The sequence below is a fragment of the Galeopterus variegatus genome, unplaced genomic scaffold (assembly GCF_000696425.1).
Source record: "Galeopterus variegatus unplaced genomic scaffold, G_variegatus-3.0.2 Scaffold6410, whole genome shotgun sequence".
In the NCBI taxonomy this organism is placed as follows: Eukaryota; Metazoa; Chordata; class Mammalia; order Dermoptera; family Cynocephalidae; genus Galeopterus; species Galeopterus variegatus.
In genome coordinates this window covers 103505-121290 of record NW_007732521.1, presented here as the reverse complement: position 1 = coordinate 121290, position 17786 = coordinate 103505, and positions in this window count along the sequence as shown.

Sequence of the window (17786 nt, the reverse complement as noted above, 5' to 3'; positions counted from 1 at the left end):
GCTGCGCGACGCAGGGGAGCAGCTCCGAGGGTTGCGAGCCTGTTGCCGGTCCCGGTCCGGTACGGGGACGACACTGAGGGTTGCGATCCATTGCCGGACACAGAAAAAGACAAAAAAAAAAAAAAAAAAAGAAAAATGAAATTGTTATATGCATTGGTTTGTGGGGATTTATAATTCATGCACTGTTTACAGTACAAATATTTAGCATTTGCCTAGGTATACATGTAGACATGTGTATAAGGACATGCATGTGTGCAAACATATGATTAATTAGTACTATGGTAATGTAGTTACAGGGAGAGAATTTCCACAACCTAGGAGGCTTACTAATAATGTTTTCTTAATGTGTGCTGGTGAATAAATGAATAAGTTAATCATTTGGAAGTCAATATTTATGATAGCCTTCTTCTGGCACAATGCCCATGAACGGATTTGGAATTTATAGAGAATATTTTTCTCTTTAAAGTACTAGCTATTCAATAAAGATTTGTTGATTTCACCATAGTAAGTATTCTTTATAAGATTTTTATTTAAGTATACTTTGAATTATTTAAAATTTTATTGTTTGTGATATTCTTTGAGCTATTTGAGCTGTTGTAACATTATTTTTGCTTTTTACATCTTTTTTGTTTATTTTTACATACATTTTCAACTTGTCAGTTTGAAGGATTATTATTTCTTAAACATGTGATCCTTAGCCTATTGAATCCTGCTTTTATTTGTTTTCTTTTATCTTTGGTTTCCTAGAGGGAATTGGGGTATTATTAATTTTTAGCATGCTGTTGATGATGGCAACAAGGAAGCGTGGGACAGGGTAACAGTCACAGAAAGTGCCCACACCATGGAGGTGGGAGATGTTGAAACCCTGGTATGGTATGGTCTCCCTCCTTTGGCTTCTTTCATCCCCAAATTCATCAGTGTTGATTCTCCAAATAACCTTAGCCAAGATGATTTAAGAATTCCACAGGCTAAGAAGGCTTCCCAAGGCAAAATTATCTTACTTGTTCAAACAGTACACTTACATTCCTATCACCTTAAGCAGTCCTCAATTCACAACTCACAGAGCAGCAATTATTGATTAAATAGCTACTGTATGCTGATTTTATGCTCTCTATATAGTTGCCATAAACTAGTTATTTGGAGCTCAAGAAACATTTTTCAAAAAACATTCCCATCCTTGTGTCCTATTTCCTAGGTCAGTTAGTGTATTAGTTCATTTTCTGTTGCTTATAACACAATACCTGAAACTGGGTAATTTATACAGACACAGTTTATTTCTTACAGTCTTGGAGGCTGAAAAGTCCAAGGTTGAGGAAGTGCATCCAGTGAGGGCCTTCTTGGTGGAGACTCTGCAGAGCCCTGGGGCAGTGCAAGGCTTCACATGGCAAGAGGTGAGCAGGAGGTCTTCCACGTGCTTTTTCCCTCTCCTTATAAAGCCTCAGTCTACTCCCAGATGACCCATTAAACCATTAACTTATTAATCCATGAATAGATTAATCCATTCATGAGGGCATAGTCTGATCCAATCACATCTTAGAGGCCCCACCTTTCAAATCCCTTTTGGGGATTGAGCTCCAACATGAGCTTTGGAGGGACAAACATTCAACCCACAGCAGTCAGCAAAAGCCCAGGGAATCTGAACTAGCCTGACTACCATTTAATTAATCTTTCCCCTCCCTTCTTTTATTAAAAGAAAAATCCTGGCACACTAAATTCTGTATGTACTTAAGACAATCTCAAGGAATTAGGTTTTTATATGAGTTAGTTTTAAGCCACTCTATCCAGGGTTAAGTTAGGTAACTAAGGGAGAAACAGACAGGAATGGCAAAAATCAGTGCAGAATGTCAACCTCAGTCTCAGATCCCTTGTCTAGGAGCAAACATGAGGAGAACTGGTGAAGAATCCCAGTGTGACGGATGCAGGAATGTGGAGGCAGAGAGTGGCATACACAACTGCTGAGTGGAAATAAAAGAAATACATTGAGTGCTTCATATGAAACAGACATAGAGACCAATGCCTTTTAGTATATACTTTATCATCGACAGAGCTAAGCAAATTTATGAGCATTTCACTAAAAACAGCTTAAGTGGGAGATCCTCAAAAGATTCTAGAGAGCAAGAGATGTCAAATAGAAATTAATACCATAGAACTTATTATTCCTTTTTTTTTTTTTTTGTCTTTTTTTTTTTTCGTGTCCGGCAATCGATCGCAACCCTCGGTGTTGCGCCCGCACCTCACTCAGCCAGTGAGCGGGAACCGGTCTGTATGTAGGATCCGAACCCTCGGCGGGAGCGCTGCCACGCTCCCAAGCGGCACACTGTAGCAGTGCGCCACCGGGCCGGCCCTAAAACTTATTATTAATAATGGTTTTACTCTCAATGTTGATGAATTCAAACTAGTTTTTCCTTAAGTTCTTGAATTCCTCACTCCGCACTGTACTGATTGCAGCCATCCAGCCACTGAACTAGAGAACTGAATAGTTAAAGCAACGAAAACTAGCAGTGATGTTGCAACACTCTTAATTAAAAGAGAAGAGCATTAAACTAAGTTAGAAACAACAGTGTTCCTTTGACTGCGGTGCTTCAGGAAAGGCAGGTCTAATTAGAGGAGTGTGAAGAGATTCCCAGTGGGACTTGTGGCTACTTTCAAGTGCTTTGAAAGCTGGTGATGTTGATTCCTTTTGAACCCATTTCTTTTCAGTGTTTCTGAGTAAGTCTGAACCGTTGCCCTTTTTGTCCACTCAAGCTTTTAGTTTGGCTCACAAATGGAACAAAAATGTAAGAAGAAATGGTAAAACAAAAAATATTCCTGAGGTAAACTATTAGAAAATGGGAAAAGGAAGAGAGGGACCAAAGAAGATCTTGAGGGGGAAGATTTCTGAAAGCAGAACTGAGAGGGTGAGGAAAGAGACAGAAAGAACGAGAGAGAGAGACAGGAGCAAGAAGGGAAGGGGGCAAGGGACAAAGAGAAAGGGTGGAGCGGGGAGGAAAGGGGGAGAGAAAGAGAGAGGGAAGAGGAATACAAGCATAGGAGACTCAGCAAGGATCTGATGTTCCCAAACTCTTGTCAATGGTGTAGAGAAACTTTAAATCTCAGAGTTCTTTAAGTTAAGGCGGCCAAGATGGTGCTGTGAACCTGGAAGTGCTTGGTTGAAATCAGAGAAACCTGAAATCAGAATGGTGTAAAGTCCTCGTTCTTAACTCTGGCTGCACATTAGACTTCCCTAGGGAGTTTTTAAAGCCACCTAGACCTGCCTCACCTCGCAGAGATGCAACTAATTGGCCTGGGAGGAGCCCGGGCATAGGTATTTTTAAAAGTTCACCCGGTAGTTCTAATGCAAAGCCAGGGTTGACAAGCTTGGCATCAGGGAGAGGTCTGGAGCCATTGGGCAGTATGCAACTGGCCATGTGTGTTTAGGGGATGCTGTTTGTAAGCCGATTGTCACTCTTAGGAGCGTGCCTGCATCTAGGCACTTGTTTTGTACTGCAAACGCCATAGAAAACCTGGAAAAATACGGCATCCAGTGTTCTTTCAACTGCATCATTATTGCATTATAAAATTTTCCTTTGTAAAATAAATGTTCCTATTTTCCTATTGGTGACTCTTCTGCTGATTCAACATACAAGGGAAAGAGGCCTTTACCTTCAAGCTGTTAATCAACATCGTCAGATTTCTCAAATGATACAGAATTCAGAAGTTGGTCAATAAAAAAATTGCTGCAACTTGATTTTTAAAGTGTGGGCCAAGAAATTTGAAAGGAAATATCCTTATTAGCTAGGTCATTAGCATCATTATTAATAGTTACTCTTTAATGAGGACCTATTATGTGCCAGGCATTGTAACAGGTGAATTACATGGAAAATCTCATTTCATTCACACAACTCCCTTTTCAGGATTCAAATGTTGTTGGCAGTGATTGCAAGAGTCAGCCTGAACATTTAAAGGAGTTTTGTTCACATTCCCTGAGAAGTCATTGTGATATAATGTGACATTTATCTGTGAGCTAGAAACCTGACAGAACTATTCACATCTCCAAGTTATGGTTCCTTCACTTATTAAATAATGTGTTTAGACTGCATGATTTTATAAATTCTTCATGGTAAGAAGAAATAGTTGGAGAAAACTATGAGCTGTTGGGTGCACTACTAATATATTTTTGGTGGATAGTGTTTTACAATTTCCATTTCCATTATAAATGTGATTAGTTTTGATTCTCACTCAAAGCTCCCTTGTGAGGTAAGCAGGATAGATATCACCTCACCATTGCTGGGAACAAGCCTGGGAATGTTATTCTTTCTTAAAAAGACTACACAAAGAGCAGTCAGTTTTTGTTTTCTTTTGTGCACTATGAAGCAGTGGGAAAAGTAAATGAAGGGTTCCATGATTGCTAAAACAAATATACAAAGAAATGTAAAAGCTTGACTTTTTCACTATGCATTGCAAACATTTTACAGATTTTCCTTTTACTAAAGAAGAAAATCATGTGAATTGTTTCTCTGTAAAGTACTCTACTTGAAAAGGCAATTCAGTCTCCTAGCAACCAACACTTCTCCAAATGAGAAAAATGTCTGGAGGAAGGAAGAAACTACAATTACACAATGAATAGAGTAGAATTCTCATGAGCTTGGAAGAGAATCATAAAGCACATCTTAGCCTATTTCCATTCTTGCACTGTCGGCATCTGGGCTCCTCAGGGGCTCCAAACAGGGTCACTAGCAAGGTCAAATGTAGTGGCCGACCTTATGCCTATGCCTGGTGCTGGGGCCTCTTTCTTCCTACCCACTTGGAGCTTTGCCCTTTCTAAAGGAACCACATTTTTATAGGCAAGGCCTGGGAATCCTTTGGAGAAGTGCTGTTCAAAATGTTAGCCACTAGCTTCATACGGTTTTAGGAAAAAACCAATTTTTCCTCTTCTGTACTCTAACAATACTTCTGGTCACCAACATGTGTGTATGGGGGGATTCCCACACCAAGTAATTCTCTAATTCTTTGTGAACAACTAGGTGTCCTTTAGCTCAATTCTGACATTATCTACTTGGAGATAGCATCAGATCCTACAAGTTAAGGGCACAATCCCACAAGACTCTCCTCCACTTCAAAAACCAATGACAAGTTGTAGATCCCAGGTTACCCACAACTTATGTCTGACTAGGCTACAAAGAGGAAGTTCTCACAACTCCCTCTTGGCTTTGACCATTTGCTAGATAGAGCAGCTCACAGAACTCAGGAAAACAGTTTAGTTACTAGATTACTGGTTTATTGCAAAGGATACATCTCAGGGACAGCCAGATGCAAGAGATGCATAAGGCAAGGTATGGGGGAATGGGTGAGGAGGTCCCATGCCCTTTCTGGGCCTGCCACCCTCTCTCCCAGAACCTCCACTGGAACCTGGAAGCTTTCGAACCTGGCCTTTTGGGTTTTTATGGAAGCTTTATTGTGTAGGCATAATTGGTTAAATCATTGTCCTTTGGGATCAACTCAACCTTCAGCCCCTCTTCCTTCCCTGAGGTGGGGGTGGGGAGGTGAAGTTGTAAGTTCCAACCCTCTAATCACATTGTTGAATTTTCTGGCAACCAGCCCCCATCCTGAGGCTACCCAGGAGCTCGCAGCCAGCATTCATATCATTAGCATACAAAAAGACACTATTATTTCAGAGATCCCAAGGGTATTAAGAGCTGTGTTCTAGGAAACATGAAAAGAAGACCAAAGTAGAGTCATGAGTCACTTAAAGAAGGGGACAAGTGGTATGGTTAAGTGATTTTTGTCATTGTACAAACATCATAGAGTATATTTTCACAGACCTAGGTGGTATAGCCTACTCCATACCTAGGCTCTGTAGTACAGCCTGTCATTCTTACCACCTTTGTATATGTGGTCTGAGGTTGACCAAAACAGCTTTACTGGGTGCATAACTATATGTTTCCTATTGTATTACTGTGTTACATACGACTATTCAAATTTAAATCTTAACTAACTAAAATAAAATTAAATCAAACGTCAAGTCCTCAGTCACGCCAGCCACATTTAAAGTGTTCAATAGCTACATGTGGCTAATGGCTACCATATTGGATGGATCAGATTTAAACATTTTCATCGTTCCAGAAAGTTCAATGCTGCTCCACAGTGCTGCTCTGGAGAGTGCCAGCAGAACAGATTTAGATGGAGAAACTTCAGTTAGGAAGGGCTTGGTTGTGTGAGGAGCCTTGACATTCCCTCTCTGAGTTTCACCTCCATCTTTAGATTTTTCTCACCATATCTACATTAGTTTTTTTTTCCTCTGTTGTCTTCACCAATTGGAAAAGTAATTTTGAAAAGAAATGGAGACAAGACAGTATTCTGATCAAGTCTCATTTATTAGCCAGAAGGTCACAGCTTATATAGCCAGCAGGAGGGAATTGGCAGACAAGGAAGTGAGCAGTGGATGGTTTACTGAGAAAACCACAGGGTGGGTTGTTCCAGGAAATGGAAAATTCCCCTGTTATCTATGGCAAGTTGCAAAGTCTCCCACACCCATAGTGCACAGGAGGGGGAGGGACAGAAGATAACAGCAAACAAGGCTCTGAGACCTCGAGGCAATAGCCAGGCTCTATGGCTCCAGACAGGCAGGCTCTTAGGCAACAGCTGGGCTCTATGGCTCTGGACATCCTATAAATTTTGATACATTGTGCTTTGATCTTTATCTCAAGGTATTCTCTAATTTCCCTGTGATTTTTCCTTTTATAGCATTGTACCTGTTGTAGGATTAGTCTGCATCAATGGCGGCCCTCCTATCTTAGGTGGCGCGTATGGGGATGTTACCCTCTTACCTGTCATTGGCTATCCAGTTCAGCTCACAGGGGAGGCATCCCGCTAATTTGAATTCAGTGGGACATGTGAACCACTTTGTTCTTGCATCTCTAGGCGTTGGTAATGGACCTGTATAGGCCTTGCCTGCATAGCCTCAATTTGCTGTTTAATAAATGCCATAAGCTTATTGAACAAAAGAGGACCTAATGAAAGCAATAGAAGCAAGCCTAGAAGTGGTCCAAGATGGGGTAGGAGGTAAGGTAGGAATCCATTCAGTCCAGACCAAAGGGGGTTATCTGCCAATTGTCTTCTTCTTTTTTCCAGGTCTTCTTGTAGCTGTTTGATTCAGTCTCTGACTATACTGGACTTGTTGGCATAGAAGCAGCATTTTTCCTGTAGGGCCAAACAGATACCTCCCTGTTCTGCAGTTAGTAAATCTAAGCCTCTTCTGTTTTGTAATGTTACTTCTGCCAAGGAGTCTAATTGATCTTGAAGATCATGTATAGCTTGGGAAATAGTTTGCATATCTGAGATTAATTGGGTAGACAATTTGGTGTATTGAGATATAGAATGGCTAAGGCCAGCAGTTCCAGTCGCAACTGCGGCAGAAATCCCCAGTCCAGCAAGTAAGGGAATTAACTGCATGGCTCTCTTGGCCCTCCCAGCTATGTGATCAATGGAAGGTACAGGGACAGGCTCATCTCTGGGTATAATGTCTACATCAGGTAGGAGAGAAGCTAAAGCACACAATCCCGTCAAATTAGTGGGTAATTGGGTATAAGCCTCAATGGTCCCACAAACAAAGACCAAGCCATTCTGAGCACACAGGGGAGTGGAGATGTTAACAATTGTCAAACACTGAGCAAATGTGGCAAAGCCAACATTAATTTCATAATTATTGTTAACTGAGGGAGAGTGGTAGCAAGAGGAATTAGTAAACTGTAAAGGCTGTACCTGTAAAGGAAGGGTTAAGGAGCGCTGTCCCTCAGAGGAGTAATTGGAAAGTGGCATGGGGAAGGCAAGGGGGAGAGGCTGTCCTACTCTTAAGCAAAGCCAGCAGTTCTGAGCAAGTTTAAAATTGGAGGCATTAAGCAAGCTATGGGTGGTTTGAAGGATGTTGGAGGTCTGGGGGTCGAGTTTAAACTCGTCCTTGGCCTTAGGCAAGGCTGTAGGGTGATATTGTAACGGGAGGAACAAAGTTTCAGATCATTTTTTCTATTTTTCTTTGTACGTTAAATGTCCTAGCCTGATCTTGAGGGCCTCCTCCATCAGATACATGAATAGGAGCAGTAAGGGACCAACACACAGGTTGGCCCACTGTGCCCGTGCAAGGGGCTAGGCTATATTTAGACGAGGGTGATCCTCCAAAAGACCCTGAATAAATTTTATCTAAGGTGGCTGTATAATATGCACTGTTTCCATGGGTGCATAGCTGAAAAGCAGAGTAACAAGAACTATGCATAGAATCAGCAAAAGTCTGACAGGGGCATGGCCAGGGCGCCTGTCAGCAGTAGGTTCAGCCCTAGGCTTATTGACACACTGCCACTCGAGGGATGATGTCCTTGATTAAATTCTAATAGGAGAAGGCAGTAACGGGGACCTTTTCCGGCCCGAAAGTCTCATAGAAATCTTGTAAATTGTCTCCAACTTGAGACCACTTTTTATAGTTAATAGTCCCTTCTTCTGGGAACCAAGGACAAAGATCCTGCATGAAATCAAAAAATCTTAATAGATCAGTTGTTTTAACCTTTACTCCTCATGTCTTTAAAGCCTTTTGTAACTGTCTTATGTAGACGTCATGACAACTTAATTCTTGTCCCATTATCAGGCATGCTTACTCACCTTATCCTGACATGGCAGGTTCCCACGGCGGACGAAGGTTTTACTCTTTCATTTTCAGCGGTTGACCCTCCAATGTGCCATCTTCCTCACGGTATCCCCCATATCCAGTGCCCCACGTTGGGCACCAGAAATGTCCCGACCCATGGGATATTCAACACAGACCCTGGAGGGGGGAGTGGGAATTGGATGGGATAAGAGACGAGAGAAATGGAGACAAGACAGTATTATGATCAAGTCTCATTTATTAGCCTGAAGGTCACAGCTTATATAGCCAGCAGGAGGGAATCGGCAGACAAGGAAGTGAGCAGCGGATGGTTTACTGAGAAAACCGCAGGGCAGGTTGTTCCAGTAAACGGAAAATTCCCCTGTTATCTATGGCAAGTTGCAAAGTCTCCCACACCCATAGTGCACAGGAGGGGAAGGGATGGAAGATAACAGCAAACAAGACTCTGAGACCTCGAGGCAATAGCCGGGCTCTACAGCTCCAGACAGAAAAGTAGTGAGTTATGTTATGAATACAACTAAAGTTTGGGGAGAAGATGAGAAGACAAGGACTTTTGCACAAGCATGCAATTGATGTTTTCTGCAGATTTAAATCTATAAGTTTACAGTAGCAGTTGTTACCAACAGGCCGGGCTTGTCTTGCAGTCTTGCATTAAACAAATGACCTGAAAGTCCAAAAGTTGGTGCAAGGATTGGATGGTTTATTCAGATTACCAGTACTCAACTAAATGTCTAACTATTGGGAAAATAGAATAATTTAATCAGGCCCCGGCACCTTAGGCATGGTTGGGGGGGTGCAGTGCATTCTTTGTAAGCAAATTGTGTGTGTGTGTGTGTGTGTGTGTGTAGAGTTAGTGCACATGCAGGGCACTGCGACCTGGCTGGCATCTGCTTCAGGGATCTGCTCCATGCAGCCATGCTCTCCAACCTGCCACTCTAAGGACTTATTTTCCAGTTACCTAGTTCATAAACCTATGTGTGAGGGGTCTTGTGACCCAGCCTGGCATGTGAGGGGTCTGGTGACCCAGCCTGGAGTGTGAATGGTTTGTGACCCAGGCTGGACAACAGGCTTGAGGGGTCTGTGAGCTCCAGACCCAGCCCTAGCTCGACAATTGGAGTCATTGGCAAGATTACAGGCAGGTAAAAGAGCTCAACAATTGGCATAGTCAGCAGGATTATGGGCAGGTAAAAGAGTTCGACAATTGGCATAGTCAGCAGGATTCTGATAAGGTACAGGATCCAAAAGCCCTTGGAAGAATGAGTAAATGTGGCTACTTTTGAATATGCTCTGCCCTATGGCCACCTTCCTGTTGACTGGGATCTGGTTGCTGCACACTGTACTGCAAGGCAGCATAGACCAGGTACTACAATGCAAAACCCCTTAGGAGGGGGAGGAAATGTTGCTATCCTTGAGCATGTGGTGCCCGGTGGCCACTTTTCTGCTGACCGGAGCCTGGCTGCTGTTAACTATGCTGCAAACTGATCGAGATTTGCAGCAGAAAGCAGAGTTGTTGGAAGCACAGATAAATGTCCTGGAGAATGATGTGCGGTGACTGACCACTCCTGCCTCTCCACCAGGGAAGATGACCAACCCAGTGGTGAGTTGGGGGAAACCATGTGTCTCCAGGCATCACCTGTTGCACATGAGAAATTGAAACATGAGCAGCCTATGGTACTGGATGGACAACTGGTGGGTGATCCACAGGTGACCCAGTTCACCACCTGTGTCCCTTATACCCAGATTGAACTGATTGACTTGGGAAGACAGTTTAGGCAGAAACATGGGGAGACCCTGGCTGCTTGGCTGTTGTGGTTATGGGATCTAGGGGTGGATAGTGTGTTATGCTCTGGTGAGGAGGTGGAGAAATTGGCCTCCATTACCATACACCCGTCCCTGAGGCAGTGGCTGCAGAATAGCTGCAGATATGCACAAGGACGAGGTAATCATTCCTTGATGGACTGGGTGAATGCAGCTGCCCAAACCATGTGGGCAAATGCTGGAGAACTGCCCAAGATTGTTAGTAAATGGCAAACGTATGCTGAGCTGGTCCAAATCATTCAGGAGCTGGGAATGCGGTAGTCCATGTTTAATGTGAACACTCGTGGCCCAGATGATGAAAGTTTTGCAGGCAGCATGAGAGACATAGTACTGCAAAATGCCCCATCAATGTCCTTTGGGTCACTGATCGCCATACTGGCCACATACATTGATTGTCCTATACATGAGGTAACAACCATGATAGCCAGCCTCAGTGAAATAGAGGATAGCAGACAAGCAAAAGGGGTCTGAAAGGTGGCTAAGACCAAACCCCCAAGAAATACTTGGGAATTTATCCCTAAGGGACCAAGCAAGACTAGCTATAAGCAGATGTGGCTTGACTTGCTTGCAGCAGGGGTTGATAGCAAGAAAACTGACCAGCAGACAAATGCAGTCCCATTTGCCTTGTGGCAGCAACTGCGCCCTGAATGGCGTTTTACCAAATGTCCAGAAACAGGTAGCAAGTTACGCTCAGTGGATTTAAAAGGCTTTTTGGTTGCTCCCAAGGAGATGGATGAACTGATCCATTTTGATTAGGAAACAGGCCAAGGTGCTCATCTTTTGGGGGCAGGTGAGGACCGGAGGCCTCACGTTGAATTGGAATATATTTGTTGAGGACAAATGTGCAGCATGTTTTGGCATTGGTGGATACAGGCGCAGAATGTAGCCTGATATATGGCAATCCAGGTAAGTTTCCAGTGGCCACAGTTCGTATAGATGGCTATGGAGGACATACTACTGAGGTCAAAGCTGTGTCATTGACATTGGGCATAGGAAGATTACCGCCTCATGTATATACTGTGTGTGTGTGTGTGTGTGTGTATCCCTTGTAGCTGAACACATGTTAGGTATGGATGTACTTTATGGTTTGCACCTGCAAACAACAGTTGCAGAGTTTCAGCTGTGAATACGGACAGTAAAGCCTGTGTTACAAGGATATGCTAAACATTACCCAAAGGTGTTACCCAAGTCAAGACATGTAGTTAATGTAAAGCAATATGCAGAGGAAAGTGCCACTATACTGGAATTAGAAAAAGTTGGCAGTATTCATCTGGCTCAGAGCCCATTTAATGCTCTGGTATGGCCAGTGAAAAAGCCTGATGGTACCTGGAGAATGAATGTAGGTTCATTACCAAGGACTGGGACAAAGTAGTGCCTCCTTTGCATGCAGCTGTGCCTTCAGTTCATGACTTGATGGATCAGCTGATGACTCAGCTAGGGACTTATCATTATGTATTGGACCTTGCAAATGCTTTTCTCTTTATTCCAATCTCGGCCGATAGCCAGGATCAGTTCACATTCACCTGGGAAGGAAGACAGTGGACTTTTCAAGTATTGCCCCAAGGTTATCTGCATAGACCAACCATCTGTCACAGTTTGGTGGCTGGGACCTAGCCAAGTGGACTAGGCCCAGCACAGTTACAATGTTTCACAACATTGATGACATGTTACTAACCTCTGATTCTCTTACAGATTTAACCCAGGCAGCTCCAATGCTGTTAAGTCATTTGGAACAACGTGGGTGGGCTGTGGACACAGCCAAAGTGAAAGGACCTGGGCTGTCAGTCAAATTCCTGGGAGTGGTCTGATCGGATAAGATGAGGGTCATCCCAGAAGCTATCATAGATAAGATACGGGCATACCCTCAACCCACAACTGTAGCTCAGCTACAGACATATTTGGGACTTTGGAGGTATGGGAGAGCTTTTGTACCCCATATGGCCCAAATGGCACACCCACTATATGCATGAACAAAGAAAGGAGCCCTCTGGGATTGGACTGAGGAAGTAGAACAGGCTTATCAGGCTACAAAAAGGACAATACAGCAAGTACAGGCCTTACAAGTGGCCAACCCCACTAAGCTGTTTGATTTAGATGTACATATAACCCAGGAGGGGTTAGGATGGGGTTTGTGGCAGAGACGGGACCAATTCCACACACCTGTAGGATTCTGATCTCAGCTCTGGAAGGGTGCTGAAGTACACTATTCTCTAATAGAAAAACAGATAGCAGCTGTGTATTCTGCCTTGATGGCTACCGAAGCTATCACAGGAACTGCCAAAGTCCTAGTTAGGATGACATAACCCATAACAGGTTGGCTGCACACGTGGGCAACCAACCCTAAAACGGGTGTAGCTCAGACTCCCACTCTGTCTAAGTGGGGAGCATATATAGAACAAAGGAGCACTGTGTCAATGAGTCCTCTGTCCAAAGAGTTGCAAACTGTGTTAGGCCCAGTAGAGGTTGTGGAGGAAACCTTGACACAACCTTTACCCATGGAAGTGGAGCCTACACCTTTCCATGAGGGACAGGGACCTATCACAGAGTAAGCTTGGTATACAGATGGCTCTAGCATGGGACCTTCAACATCGTGGACAGCGGTTGCTGTCCAGCCCTTAACAGATACCATGTGGTATGAAAACAGCACAGGGCAAAGCAGTCAATGGAATGAATCGAGAGCAGTATGGATGGTGATAAAAAAATGAGCCTGGGCCATTAACCATTTGTACTGACAGCTGGGCTATGTACAAAGGTTTAACTCTTTGGATTTCTACTTGGAAATATCAGTGGTGGATGGTAGGTCACCAACCCCTGTGGGGACAAGCCATGTGGCAAGAGTTATGGGAATTGGGGCATGAGAAAGAGGTAACTCTTTTCCATGTCATAGGACACTTCCCCTTAGACAGTCGAGGAAATGATGAAGCCAATACCTTGGCTAAGGTAAGATGGCTGGAGAGAGCCCCAGCTACTGATGTAGCTCAGTGGTTACATTGATGAATGCAGCATGCTGACAGTAAAACCACATGGATGGCGGCTCAAAGATGGGCCTTGTCTATAAAATGAGAAGATGTAGTGAATGCCTGTCATGCCTGTCCAGTATGTGCTTAAGAGAGTCCACACCCCTGGTGGGTGCCCCATACAGATAAGCAAATAACTCAAGGAAGGGTGCCCCTGACTCAATGGCAAGTGGACTTTGTTGGACCACTGACGGGGTCAGAGAATTTCAGATACATCTTCACAGCTGTTGGTACAGCTACTGGTCTTCTGTTTGTATGGCCTTGCAAGGCCCCAGACCAGGTAAACACTGTGAAAGCATTGAAAAGCCTTATGGCTATTTATGGTCAGCCTGTAGTTATAGAGAGTGACAATGGAACCCACTTTACTGGACATGGGGTTCAGAGGTGGGCCTCGCAGTTGCCCATTCAGTGGAAGTTACATGTGCCATATCATCCCCAGGTGGCGGGAATGATGAACAGTACAATGGCCTTTTTAAAAAGGGACTAAGGCTATGTATCCAACCCTCATCCCTGAAGGGGTGGGCATGGTGATTATGGCTGACAGAATTCTAAATGAGAGACCCAGCAAGGGCAGACCCTCTCCAGTGGAAGCTCTGTTGCACAGGGCTACAGCACCTATACAGCTGCAAATCACTACTAAAGATAAACTTTTGAAGCCAGAATATGGTAAGAAGGAAATATTCTCTTACCTGCCCCAACCTATTTGCAATAGGGACAGACAGTACAATGGGAGTGGCCTTGAAGAATAAAAGCCCCCCATATACACTCGGTAGGTTTAATAGGGCCTTGGGGAAAAGGATTAGAGGAAGGCTTGCAAGTTTCACCTTGGGTAACAAATACCTGGCCTCCTCAAGTAAAGGTAACATGGCCAAAACAGATAAGCTGTGTATTGTCTTAGTCTATGGAAGGAGGATAATGCATCTTGAGAATGAAGGAAACTTTGCTTTGAGCTTCCTCCCAGATTCTGCCCTTTGTGTTTCTTCCGTTGGCTGATGTTTAATGTATCCTTTCTCTGTAATAAGTATAACCATTCATATAATAAGCTTCAGTGAGTTCTGTGAGTCTTTCTAATTGTTGGGGGCCTGAAGCTCCACACCCCTTCTTGTGAGACCGCTCCTGTGTGACAATCTGCTCCGATGGCCATGCTTTACATGATAGCTGCCTAGCAATCTTTATGCCAGAAACTGATTGCTCCTGGCTATGCAAGTTAATTTGCAAGTGACCTTTTATCCTTCTCTAGAAACTGTTTAACCATAAACATTCTGGGTGGCAACCTTTACTTTGAATGTCCTGTCTTTGTCTCTCCTCAAGATATTATCATATCTTTACATTCCAGACCCTTTGCAGCATGCCTGCCTTCTCCTATATAAGATGTAACCTAAGAATCAATAAACGAGACTTGATCAGAATACTGTCTTGTCTCAATTTCTCGTGTCTCTTGTCCCATCCAATTCCCACTCCCCCCTCCAGGGTCTGCGTTGAATATCCCGCGGGTCGGGACATTTTTGGCGCCCAAACGTGGGGCCTGGATACGGGGGACAAAGTGAGGAAGAAGGCGCATAGGAGGGTCGACCACTGAAAATGAAAGAGTAAAACCTTCATCCGCCGCGGGAACATGCTGCGTCAGGATAAGGTGAGTAAGAGCGCCTGATAATGGGACAGCACTCTATTCCAAAGGGCACATTTATATTATCATTACGGCCAGTTATGAGTTCCCCTATACTGTTACATGTAGAACCTACAGATCCAACAGTGTTAGCAGATAAAGTATGGTATCATAAGCCAGGTAAGATACCTACTCCTGCAACCATCCTTTCTCAGAATAGCAAACTGGTGTGTAGCTTACCAGAGGGGTGAGAACTTCCCCTATGTTTTTTTTGCCCATAGTGTTCTGGCTGCAGGCTCTGTACCAGGGTTGTGCGATCGATGTGTCACCCTACTAAATGTGCATTGAACTGCCCATCAGTATGACTGCAGGATTCCCATGGAGGATCACACCAATGGTGACTACTAAACATACATATGTGGCTAAAGGACAGAACTATAAGCCTTAAGGCATATTGAACAGACAATAGGTCATGTAAGGGTCATTTAGCCTTGCTAAGGGAACAACACGGAAGACTCTGAACTTGTAGATTGTATGGGGAGGGACCCTGAAAGGGTGGATTGTTGGGAGAGTAGAATAATTTAATCAGGTCCACTTGCCTTAGGCATGGTTGAGGGTGGTGCAGTGCATTCTTTGTAAGCAAATTGTGTGTGAGTGGGTGGAGTTAGTGTGCATGCGCAGCACTGGGACTTGGCTGGCATCTGCCTTGGGCATCCGCTCCACACGGCCATGCTCTCCAACCTACAGCTCCAAGGACCTGTTTGACAGTTACCTAGCTCATACACCTGTATGTGAGGAGTCTGGTGACCCAGCCTGGTGTGTAAGGGGTCTGGGGACCCAGCTTGGCATGTAAAGGGTTTGTGACCCAGCCTGGACAATAGGCTTGAGGGGTCTGTGAGTTTGAGACCCAGCCCTAGCTCGATAGGATTATGGGAAGGCAAATCAGCCCGACAATTGGTGCCATCAGCAGGATTACAGGTAGGTAAAAGAGCTTGACACTAACCAAGCAAACAGAGAAAAGAGGAGCAGTGGGGTCCAGTTTATCCTAGTCCCAATCGGCAGGGCCAACCTATTCCATTAACAGTAATTGATAAAAGCAGTTCTCTCCACTGTTTTCAGCATAAAGAAGAAAAGTATCGACTAGATTTAAATCAGAGAAAAAAATCATAGCCAGGAGCCCTCCAGGGTGCTAATGGATCTGCAACCTAACCAGCGGCATTTTAGACAAGCCCAAGTACAAAACGGTGCCATCCACCTCCTCCCTCCCCTCCCCCATTCTCTTTTACAAGAAGCCTCATGGTTTCGGAGAAAATGAAACTTTAGGCATTTCCACATGTGCAGAACTCTCCATCCCCATGACCTAACTCAATCCCCTCCCCGGAATTACGTCACCCAGCTCTTGGCGCCAACATACCAATATAAGCTCCCACCGCCCTAGGTTAGTGGCTGTCCCCCATTCTCAGGGCAGCCCCGGGCTGTCCTACATTTTGATTACAGCCCAGCAGATTTCTTTCTTTAATAAAGCTTGAATGATACCCAGCATCTTGGCTCACTTTCTTTCAGGTGCACCTATACAGAACAGAAGAGGGCTCAGAAAATCAGAAACAAAGCATAGCTGGGAGCCCTCCAGGGTGCCCCTACGTAGTAGTGGATACAATACAACCAAACAGCAGAAGAGGACTCAGAAAATCAGAGAAAGGTAAAGAGAATAAAGCATTGCCTTGTCAGAATTTAGGCCAGGAACTCCAGGAGAGATCTACCAGCAGCAGAGACATGGGAGCAAAATAGTCCCAGTGGCCACTTGCCTCTTGCAGCTGGAGTCTTCTCTGGTGTCCAAAGCTTTCCAATTCTTGCCAGTGATTAAATTAGGCTCTCAGATTCCAAAGTCATAGAAATGAACAATGTACCCAACAGTAAAGCAAGCAACGCTTTATTAAAAGAGGAGATAGACTTATGCATAAGGGAGGTAGTGACAGTAAAGCTAGCCCCCCGAGGGGAGCTGTTCAGAGTCTTTTGCAGGGAAAGGAGTTAAGGGGTAGAGGCCAGCATCACTGGAGGTGGTCCGTTCTGTTCTTCCAGGCTGCATTATGGGTGCATGCTCAGTAGGTCCAAAATGGCAGTGGTGTTCATCATTGTCACCCCAGGAGGGTCATTGTAGCAGTCACCTTGATGCTTTGTGCACAGGCGGGAATTCCTAAAGGGGTCTTAAGGTTAATCTGTAACTTTTATTACTATAGTAAAACAAGCCTTGGGGAGGGGTTTTGCAACTCAGTAAATATCTGTTTCCTCTCTTACCTCAGTCTGTTTTGTCAGGACAGCCCATGGGGTAATCATTTGCCCTGGGGGTCTCATGACTGAGGACTGGAAAAGTAACAAAGTGTCCTCTGCAGGGAAAATGGAGTCAGTTTTGTTCACAGGCCTAGCCTTACTCTGTTTCACAGGGAGAACAGCAGGTCACAAACAGCAAACTTCTACCTCATAATAACTCCATAGGAGATAGTCAGAAAACCTTGGAAGTGATTATTTTTGGTTCCTATTTTTGGTGACCATTATTTGGCCAGCACATGAGGGAATGCTGGCATTCATGCTTGGGAATGAACAAGGATTTCAAAAGATAGATCGGGATTTTCTTCTGGGTTTCCTCATCTTCTCTTTTTCTTTCTCCTTATACACTGCTTTAATCAGCTGTTTGGTGCCCCATCTGGCATGAAAT